Source organism: Amblyomma americanum, chromosome 11 (assembly GCF_052857255.1).
Source record: "Amblyomma americanum isolate KBUSLIRL-KWMA chromosome 11, ASM5285725v1, whole genome shotgun sequence".
Classification (NCBI taxonomy): Eukaryota; Metazoa; Arthropoda; class Arachnida; order Ixodida; family Ixodidae; genus Amblyomma; species Amblyomma americanum.
The window spans coordinates 131,794,204-131,805,775 of record NC_135507.1 but is presented as its reverse complement, the minus strand read 5'-3'; positions in this window follow the sequence as shown (position 1 = coordinate 131,805,775).

The window sequence follows — 11,572 nt, the reverse complement described above, 5'->3', positions numbered from 1 at the left end:
GGTGTTGTTGGCGTTGGGGGCACCACCCGGATGTGGGGCAACAGCGCTGGAGACGCCCCTGGCCGTAGCAGATGGTAACGTCCTTCGTTGTCTCCTCGAAAAGGGCACATGCACGGCAGGAAGTCCACGATGGGAAGCCGTAGAACGCGAGCTCACCGGAGCAGTAGCCGGCGTCGCTTTCTTCCAGCCGATGTGTCCCTGACCCGCCGGAGCCTCCGCTTCTCTGTTGTTCCCCCCGTGCCTCGCTCTTCCTCGCGCTTTTATGGCCTCGGCGTTAGTCCACGTAAGCCTTGTCATCGTCTTATTCTCTTCTCCACGAATCATCTCTCTCCACTCCACCAATCATCTCTCTACACCTCACCGAATGCTTCTTCTTCCTCTTCTTTATTCTTTGGTTAATCCACGCCGTCTTCTTCACACCTCTTTCCTTTAATATTTAATTTAGGCTCCTTAATATATGTGACAAGGGCCCCCTCTCTCAAGAGTTTTTATATGAAAAACTTCTCACACAATCCTCATCTTCAAGCCATCAAGCCAACCGACTTTCTTCTGTGGCGATTCTGGAACCAGCACACACCGCACCGCAGATGTCCAGCACACAACACACAACGATGTCCAGCACACACCAAGAGCACACCCCTGACTTAGCACACCAAACTGCGTTTCCAGAACACTAACACACCACTGCCGTTTTCTGTAGAGTCTTTAATACACATGTCGATGTCCACAACAAACTCCCTTGTATAATCGCATAATACCAACAACAACAACAACAACAAGATAAATCCCAGAGATGCATTAGCATAGCAACAAGATACATCCCCGAACTACCTAGAGCTGTTCAGTTAGCTCTATCTCTATACAAGTATAATTTGTAACATATGACTTCCGTTTTGCCTGACCCATCCGAAAACGTCTCCCCTTTGATTTGGAGTAGAGCTGTGATTGCATGTCTTCATTCACATTCTGCTTCATTAGTACCTCATTCCCTCCTGCATATTCCTTCCCACGGCACGTGGACACTTCGGGAGCATCACCTGTCTCCTCGGCCACTACCGCACATGCTACCTTGGGGGCGTACCGTACGCGGCCCCTTTCTTTGTACTTCAACAAATTTACATGGAAAACCTCCTTAGTGTCATCTATCATTAATTCTTAATCCATATCCTTTTTCTTCTGCGTCTCAAGGTACGAGCCCTTCTATTTCATCAGTAAGTTATTATGATCCGTGGGTAGCAGGGCGAGAAGGCTGTCGCCCGTGAGTGGCTTTCTTGTCATAGTAGCCCTTATAGCGTTTGCGCGCCCTTTCCAGGCACTGATGTGCAAGCCTGCATGTTTCTTTCAATCTGGCCCGCAACTCAATAACGTACGTGTATGTTGTCTTGAGATCTGATTCAATCTCTTTATTTGCCCACGGCTCATTGAGTATTGCAAGTGGACTTCTAACGGTTCTCCCATGCAACGTCTCGAAAGGCGAGAAACCAAGACTCGTTTGCGGTACTTCGCGGTAACCAAACAATAGAGCTGGGAGATATCTATCCCAATCAGTAGGTCTCTCCTGGCACATTTTCTTGATCATATTTTTGAGGGTGCCGTTGAATCGCTCTACAAGCCCATTACACATGGGATGGTAAGGCGTAGTCAGTAACTGCTTTACTGACAAAAGGCGGTTAACCTCCTTCATTAGTTCCGATGTGAAGTTCGAGCCCAGGTCACTCAAAACTTCCCTCGGGAGCCCATAACGCGAAAACATTTCCACAAGACACTCCGCCACTTGGAGACTGTCCATAGTTCTCAGTGGAATAACGTCAGGATAACGAGTTGCCATGTCAACCAGAGTAAGCACACATCTATTGTCTTTGGCGGATACTGGAGAGATTGGCCCCACGATGTCACTCGCCGCTCGCTGAAACGGTAGGTCGTTAGCTGGAATCTTGCCCATAGGTACTGGACCAACTCTCTTCGTCGGAACTGTGCGCTGGCACACGTCACATGAGCGAACAAAGCGCTTAACGTCATTCTGAACACCCGGCAAAAAGAACTTCTCGGTGATCCTAGACACCGTTTCTTGAACACCCTGGTGTCCGGCCCTAAAGGCGTCATGTCCTAAGCGTCGTGCGGTGTCTCGCATATCTCTTGGTAACACTAGCTGTTGGACCCGCCTTCCTTAACTCAGTCCCGTCGTAACAGGAGTATAGAGCGTACGCTGCGTTGCTCGGGCTGTCGCTTGAGCTCTTGTCTCCACTGCGGACGAAAAAGTGACTGCACCCGTCTGAGCTGTCGCGGGCCTTTCCTCCTTTGGATATTCTTCAACGTCGAGCATCCTCCACTCGGGATCGGGGTCTTCGACAGTTCTTACACCTGTAATGTTTCCCAAGTTGAGATTGTAGATGGGTATGTCTACGCATTTTGCCACTACCTGCCCGATATAATATGAAGTGGAAACTAGAATTCTGGCTTCGGGAAGGCACCTTACTGTGCTATCTACAAGAGTTGCGACCGACGCTTCCCTTTTAAAATTCTCGTCCTTCACCAAGCTTCTCTGAACCAAACTGTGTTGTCTACGCTGTCTCTAAGCACCGATATAGGACGGCCCCCTATTTGCCCAACCACCACCGGCATTTCTGCTTTCGACTTGGGTGTTCCACTCACTGCCTCATTTTCCAGCGGCGGTTGCTCTCCTTTCAGCTGTGGAACTTCGGGTGGCGTGACAAGTTCTACTCTAGAGTCGACGTCGACAGCGCATGCAGCTGGGTCCAGCGTTTTGTATCTGCACTCATCCAGAGTATGACCCCTCCTTTTACAACCTTGACACACAACTTGTGTTTTTTTGGGCAGCGCTACTAGTCCGACAGTCAGTTGCACGGTGTCCCACCTTGCCGCAGCGAAAACACCTTACTGGCGCCTTAGATGCACCGCCATATGCTTTTGGCTTTGCCGTATCTCTCTCTAGGATATTTTGGGTTTCCTCCTTGGCCTTACTCAAATTTCTTAGCCCTTGAGCCTCGAGGAATTGGTCTGCAGTGTCGGCGAACTCTTCCAATGAACACAACTTTCTTTAAGGAATAGCTCTAGGTTTGAGCTGCTACACGCTAAAAAATGCTCTGTGACCAGCTTGTCACGCACCCCTTCAAAACTCTTTTCTGTGTTTGACATATCAAGCCACCTATCAAATAGTTGGTCAGCCTGCAGGAAAACTGCTTAACAGTTTCTGAATCCTCAGGTTTCGCGGCGCGAAATCTCTCAAGAAAACCTTCTGCCGTAAGCCTGAATCATTGGACGAGTGCCTTTTTGGCTTTCTCTCGGAAGAACGCAGGACAAAGACGACGCGTGTAATGCATATGTATAGTTGCTGAAACTCCCCAAAGAAAATATAAGTTGTGTTGTGTTGTGTTGGGTTTTATGGCGCATAGGCAACTAAGGCCATCATGCGCCAAGCTCGAGGTATAGAAGACATATCTGGATGATTTTATAGAAATATAAAAAACGTCGCTGGTTCAGAGCGTTTAAATAGTTAAAATTACCTCATGATGATGAAGGAAAAGGATGCTAGAAATGGGCACTATTAAAAACGTTTAAAGGGGGTCGGGTTTCCTAAGCGGCCATCCTTACCAGGGTAAGGATCTCGAGGCTTCCAACCAATCAAATACAGACCTCACCCTTTTTCTCAGGAATGAGAAATGGCTGAGGTGTATCAGGCAAAGTACTGGGTCATGATTTAAATATTTGTAAGAAAACCAGCTTGTGGTAAAAATCTAAAAACACAAGACATGTCCACAATTGCGTTATCAGTCAAGAGCAGTGCTGGAAGTAAAGGGATGCATTGGTTATAAACCGGAGGAAAACACACTTTCCGTAGCCTTTCCAGTTTAGAGCATGAAATTAAAATATGATTCACTGTAAATTCATCTCCGCATGTACAAACTGGTATGTCTTCTTTCTTTAGCAGAAAGTTGTGTGTAAAGTGTGTGTGACCTATCCGGAGACGGGAGATAACGACCTCTTTGAAACGTTTCTAGTGCACACATGACTTCCATTTACATGGGACTAGTTTTATTAGGCGTAGTTTGCTATAGTTTGTTGTTCCAAGTGAACTGCCAATTTTTCCTTGCAATAATATGTATTAAGTTCATGCCATCTCTATAGGGCACTTTTATGTTTTTAATTTGCTTGTCACAAGCTTGAGCAGCGCACAAATCTGCTCTTTCATTGCCCTTTTTGCCGACATGGCTTGGTACTCAGCAGAGGCTTATGTTTTGTCCTTGAGCTATGGCTGTTGTAATGTTGTGTATGAGGTCGCCAAGCAGCGGGGTTATTGCATTTCTGGGATGAAGGGCTGTGAGCACACTTAGCGAGTCTGTGTAAATAACACTGTTGGGTAGGTTCTCGTTTAGTATTTTTTTCTATGGCTACACAAATGGCGTAACATTCCGCAGTGAAGATGGAAGCACACTGTGGAAGTCTTACTATTTTATTCCAATTACCCTGTACAACTGCATTTCCAACGTATGCATCTGTTTTTGAACCGTCGGTATAAAATGCTGTGAAAGTAGTGTACTTTTCCTCGAGTGTGAGGAATTCTTGTATTATATGTTGTTGCGGAATTTGTTTCTTACGGAACTGTGTTAGAGTGAAATCACAGATTTCAGAAAAATTGTGCCATGGCGGCAGTGGACCTCGCCTTCGGGCAATGTCTGGCAATACGTCTAATATGCTAAGGTTCCGGCACATCTCTTCAAATCGCAAGAGGAGAGGCCGAATAGATTGCGGCTTGCTGTTGAAGAGTGTTCCAGAAAGGCACGTTGTGGCGATAGGGTAACATAGATGTTTATGCAGTGAACGAATTTTTAGAATGTATGAGCATGTGAGTATGGCTGTTCTATCTGTAAGCGATGGTTCATTGGTCTCTACATTGAGACTGTTTATGGGTGATGTCCTATATGCACCAGTGGAGAGACGTAATTATGTACTGGATCTAGCCGTTTGAGGTACGATGGTCTCGCTGACCCATACACTCCAGGGCAGAGCGTACTACAGAGCGATATATTTGTAAGAGACGTCCTATCGGCTCCCCAGTGTTTTCTCGACAGCACTCTGATTATGTTCAGCGATCGAGAAGCCTTCTTTTTCAACGCATTTATGTGAGGCAGGAAGGTGAGCTGTCTGTCGAATGTTATACCTAGAAATTTATGTTCTTTTTTCACGAGTAAGTCTATTTCGTTCAGGTGTAGGGTGGGATCTATCTGCATGCCTCGTCTGAGTGAGAAAAGAATGGCCACCGATTTCTGTGGAGGAAAACGGAAGCCGTTTTGGTCTTCCCATATTGCCAGTTTATTTACTGTTAGCTGTATCTGTCGTTCACATGTTGATGTATTCGAGGATGTGTAAGCTATCTGGAGATCATCTACGTAGACAGAATACATTACGGACCTTGGGATTATCTTCCTGATAGAATTCGTTTTTACAATAGTGTTGTGCCAAAATACATCCCTGAGGTACTCCGTCTTCTTGGATAAACTTCCTTGAAAGGGTTAAGGCTAGGCGGACGTGAAATGTACGGTTAGACAAAAGTCTTTAAGGCAGTTCAACATCCTGCCGCGGATGCCCAGTTCAGCCAGGTCCTGAATAATCCTAAACCTCCACGTTGTGTCATACGCCTTCTCTTAATCGAAGAATACAGCGAGAAAATGCTGTCTGTGTACAAAAGCCGAACGAACAGTGTTTTCAAGACGAACCAGGTGGTCGGTGGTGGAGAAAGCCTTTTTAAAACTGCGTTGATGGACATACAGAAGCTCCCGGTCTTCTAACACGAATGATAGTCTGATATTCAGTAGACTTTCAAAAGGTTTCGCTAGACAGATAGTCAGAGCTATGGGCCTTTAGCTGCTAGGAAGGGTAGAGGGCCTTCCGGGTTTTAATAGAGGAAAAATAACGGCCATCTTCCAGGCGTAGGGAAGTTTCCCTGGTATCCAAACTTTGTTAAAAAAATTTAAAAGCGCCTCCACAGCCGGTTGAGAGAGATGAGCCAGCATTTGATAATATATTTCATCCGGGCCAAGTGCAGTTTGCTTACCAGCGGACAGTACTCTATTAATTTCTTGGATTGTAAGTAGATTATTATAGGGCTCATTTGAACTGCCACTTGTCGGCAGTCTTTGATTTACAGCTGTGTTTTTGTAGTTGAGGAATAATTCTCCGTAGTGAGATGAACTGGAAACTGCAGAAAAATATTCACCCAAAATGTCTGCCTGTTCTTTTAAATTTTTCTGTATGCCAGGGGTTGATAGAAACGGAACTGTGAATGGGGAGTAGCTGCCATATATCTTTTTTACCATCTCCCACATTTGTTTTGACGTAACTGAGCTGTTTATTGAGGACACGTAACCTTGCCACGAAGGTTTTTCTGCATTCCAGCGAATATATCGAGATTTTGCTCTTGCCTTTTTAAAGCTTATTAAATTCTCCTGCATTGGGTACCTACGAAAAATTCCCCAAGCTTTGTTTTGTTTCTTTCTTGCATCTATGCGTTCCTGTGTATACCAAATTTTGTGATTCTGCTTTACTACTCCAGATGACCGGGAAATTGCTCGGCGTGCAGCGGTTAAAATACAGTTTGTGATAGCTTCATTCAGTTCTTCTAAGCTGAGATCATCTGAAAATATTTTATCTAAGCTGGCCCTTTCTCTAAAAAGTTCCCAGTCGGCTAATTGTAACTTCCACCGTCGTGGTTTCGTTGGGGGTCTTTTGGTGGGGATGTTAGGATTATTAATACAGGGAGGTGATCACTGCCGTATGGGTTATCGATGACATCCCATTTAAGATCACAAAAGAGTGAGGCTGAAGTAAAAGACAAATCTATGGAAATAATTTTCCCGTGCTCGGAGAGCAGTATATGTCTTTGCCGGTGTTAAGAAGGCGAACATTATTACTTAGAATAAAATCTTCCAAAATACGACCTCTTGCATCAGTGTGTGCACTGCCCCAAAAACCGGAGTGGGCATTAAAATCACCAACTAGCAGATATGGCTCCGGTAGCTGTTGTAAAAGGGATTCTAAATCATGAAGTGTTACTGTTAGGTGTGGTTCAAGATATACGGTACATATTGTGTGTTTTAAAATAAAGGATGGTGACTGCGACGGCTTCGTATTTGGTTTTAAGTTTGATCTCGCGGGTTGCAACACCATTCTGGATGACAATGGCAACACATCAAGACAGTTTGCTTGCTTGCTCTCGATCACACCGAAAGATATTGTACTTGTTTAAAATATTTCTTTGTATTGGACCTAAGTTGGTCTCCTGTAAGCAGAAGGCCACCGGGGAAATTAAGTTTACAAGCTCTTTTATGTCAGAGTAGTTGTTCACTAGTCCTCGGCAGTTCCACTGTATAAGGAACGCGATATTTGACGAGTGTTGTTAAAACTTATGGTACCGGTTTTGGTGGTGCCAATACCACGGTCTTTTTTCTTTTTCGCTCCAGAGAGCTGTGCCTCTGCTGCAGCAAAGGCTAGTTCTGAGTTGTGTCCATCGCCTCACTAGAGGCTCTGGACTTCCGCGGTGAACCCGCAGGTGTACGGTTTGTGGGCTTCTCCCGACTGGGCGAAGCCTTACGGGCGGCCGACTGAGGGGCCGGCGGGCCCTTGCTCAGAGGTGGCAGGGCAGCCTTCGCTGCGTCTGCCGGGGGCGGGGGTGGCCCTGCCTGAGGCTTTGCCTGGGCAGTGGCCGAAGCCTGGTGTGGTGTGCCGCCCCTGCGCACCACATCGGCGAAATTTGTTTTTGCCGTGAACTGGAAGGATGATGACAGTCTTTTTCGTGCTTCCTGAGAAGTTGTATATTCCTTTTTTTTATAGTTAATATTTCCTTCTCTCTCTTCCAGGTAGAACATGACCTCGAGTACGCGGGGTGATCCCCTTCGCAGTTCGCGCACAGTGTTGAAACATTGCAGTCCACGGATTCATGATTGTTTGACGAACATTTGGCGCATGTTTGGCGACCACGACAGCTCTGTGAGCCATGGCCAAACCTCGGACATTTGAAGCAGCGTGTGGCGTTTGGGATGTACGGTCTTACATTTATTATAAGATGTCCTACTTCTATGGTTTCGGGAAGTTGGCTGGAAGCAAAGGTCAGGACTACGTGTTTTGTTGCTATTTCCTTGTCATCTTTTCGGATTTTAATACGATGGACTTCGGTGACGTTCTGGTCTTTCAGACCCTCCAAGATCTCTTCTTCAGAAAGGTTTAGAAAATCGTGTTCAGATATTACTCCTTTCACTGTGTTTAGTGATCGATGTGCAGTAATGGATACAGGAATGTCTCCAAAGGCAACTATGGTTGGGAGTTTGGAAAATTGCACTTTGTCTCGGATTTGGAGGAGTAGGTCACCACTGGCTAGCTTCGTGACCAAGGCCCATGGCGTCGGTATGAGATTTGGAAACAATGAATGGCGACATTTTCCTAGCTGGTTGATCTGGATTTTCACTATGTACGACATGGTACCTAGGGAACATTTCTTTTTTTTTTCTGGAACTGCGTAGTGGCATCGGTCCGCCCTCGTTTATGAGGGCGATCATTTATTGAAGGAAAGGGATCCATAAAAAAATAGATGTTTTTCGGCTGCGGTGGCAGCCACCCACCACGGAGCCCAACATGGGGACGGGACAGGAGGTTGCAAGCAAGGCCTGCCCGCGTCAGCTGTACACCGCAACTATGATCGAATATGACTTAACTCAGGGTAGTTCGTCACACAAGGTTAATCCTCGCAGCCAGGAAAAAAGGAGAAACCAAGAAGTGAGTAGGGGATAGGAGAGTTGTGAGACAGAAGATAGGAAAGTGAAAGATGGAGGGGAGGGTAGGAAAAGGCGACTGCCGATTTCCGCCGGTCGGGTCAGGCCGGAGGTGCTGTCTACAGGAAGCTGGGGCCAAAGTGGTGCGTTGCCTTCACTGAAGGGCCTTAAAGATCAAAACGCTCGGCATCGGCTCAACCAGAAGGATCCCCTTTTCCTCGGACACGGCGATGACGCGCACGGCGAAGCGCGGGTGTTCGGATCCGCGGTGATGCACGGTTCACCATCATCCCCTTGCGGGGATGTCCCTGCGGATGCTCGGGAACTCGCGGTGTCGCCACTCACCGACGCCTGCAAGCTGCAGACGCCCCCCTGCGGGGTCAAAGAAAATATAACTCCACATCTTTTTTTCAAAAATAAGTAAAGCTACTTCCGCTTCCTTAAAACGTATCATAGCTTTCTCCTGATATCCGATTAAGGTAGCCACAAATTCTCCCTGGTTATAATTTGTGTGATTCAAATTGCTGTATTGTTGCAACACAGTAAACATAGCGCGCGAAGAACGCAGAACAAACTCGACCATGAAATGCTTATGAATAGTTGCTAAAACTCGCCAAAGAAAATATAACTCCGCCTCTTAGTTAAAAAACAAGTAAAGCTCCTCCTGCTTCCTTCAAACGTAAGATAGCTTTCTCCGGATATCAGATTAAGGTAGCCAGTAATTCTCCGGGGGATTAACTTCTATGAAACATCTTGGTGTATTGCTGCAACGCAGTAAACATAGCGCGGGAAAAACGCAGGACAAAGATGAGACGTGCAATGCATATGTATAGTTGCTGAAAGTCCGCAAAGAAAGTATAGCTCCGCCTCTTTCTAAAATATAAGTAAAGCTACTCCTGCTTCCTTGAATCGTATGACAGCTTTCTCCTCATATCAGAATTCAGGTAGCCACAAATTTTCCCTATATTTAATTTGTATGATTCAACTTGCTGTATGTTTGCAACACAGTAAGCATAGCGCGGGAAGAACGCAGCACAAAGACGACACGTGTAATGCATAGGTATAGTTGTTGAAAGTCCGCAAAGAAAATATAGCTCCGCATCTTTTAAAAATGGAAGTAAAGCTACTTCTGCTTCCTTCAGTCTTATGATAGCTTTCTCCTCATATCAGATTCAGGTAGCCACAAATTTTCCCCAGATTTAATTTGTATGATTCAACTTGGTGTACATTTGCAACACAGTAAACATAGCGCGAGAAGAATGCAGCACAAAGACTAGACGTGTAATGCATATGTATAGTTGCTGAAAGTCCGCAATGAAAATATAGCTCCGCCTCTTTTTATTATAGAAGTAAAGCTACTCCTGCTTCCTTCAATCGTATGATAGCTTTCTCCTCATATCAGATTCAGGTAGCCACAAATTTTCCCCAGATTTAGTTTGTATGATTTAACTTGGTGTATATTTGCAACACAGTAAACATAGCGCGGGAATAACGCAGGTCAAAGATGAGACGTGCAATGCATATGTATAGTTGCTGAAAGTCCGCAATGAAAATATAGCTCCGCCTCTTTCTAAAATAGAAGTAAAGCTACTCCTGCTTCCTTCAATCGTATGATAGCTTTCTCCTCATATCAGATTCAGGTAGCCACAAATTTTCCCCAGATTTAATTTGTATGATTCAACTTGGTGTATATTTGCAGCACAGTAAACATAGCTCGGGAAGAACGCAGCACAAAGACGAGACGTGTAATGCATAGGTATAATTGCTGAAAGTCCGCAAAGAAAATATAGCTCCGCATCTTTTAAAAATAGAAGTAAAGCTACTTATGCTTCCTTAAATCGTATGATAGCTTTCTCCTCATATCAGATTCAGGTAGCCACTCATTTTCCCCAGATTTAATTTGTATGATTCAACTTGGTTTATATTTGCAACACAGTAAATATAGCGCGGTCAGAACGCAGCAGAAAGACGAGACGTGTAATGCATATGTATAGTTGCTGAAAGTCCGCAATGAAAATATAGCTCCGCCTCTTTCTAAAATAGAAGTAAAGCTACTCCTGCTTCCTTCAATCGTATGATAGCTTTCTCCTCATATCAGATTCAGGTAGCCACAAATTTTCCCCAGATTTAATTTGTATGATTCAACTTGGTGTATATTTGCAGCACAGTAAACATAGCTCGGGAAGAACGCAGCACAAAGACGAGACGTGTAATGCATATGTATACCTGCTGAAAGTCCGCAAAGAAAATATAGCTCCGCCTTTTTTTAAAATAGAAGTAAAGCTACTCCTGCTTCCTTCAATCGTATGATAGCTTTCTCTTTATATCAGATTCAGGTAGCCACATATTTTCCCCAGATTTAATTTGTATGATTCAACTTGGTGTATATTTGCAACACAGTAAACATAGCGCGGGAAGAACGCAGCACAAAGACGAGGCGTTGAATGCATAAGTATATTTGCTGAAGGTCCGCAAAGAAAATATAGCTCCGCCTCTTTATAAAATAGAAGTAAAGCTACTCCTGCTTCCTCCAATCGCATGATAGCTTTCTCCTCATATCAGATTCAGGTAGCCAGAATTTTCCCCAGATTTATTTTTGTATGAATCAACTTGGTGTATATTTGCAACACAGTAAACATAGCGCGGGAAGACCGCAGCACAAAGAGGAGACGTGTAATGCATATGTAAAGTTGCTGAAAGTCTGCAAAGAAAATATAGCTCCGCCTCTTTTTAAAATAGAAGTAAAGCTACTCCTGCTTTCTTAAATCGTATGATAGCTTTCTCCTCAT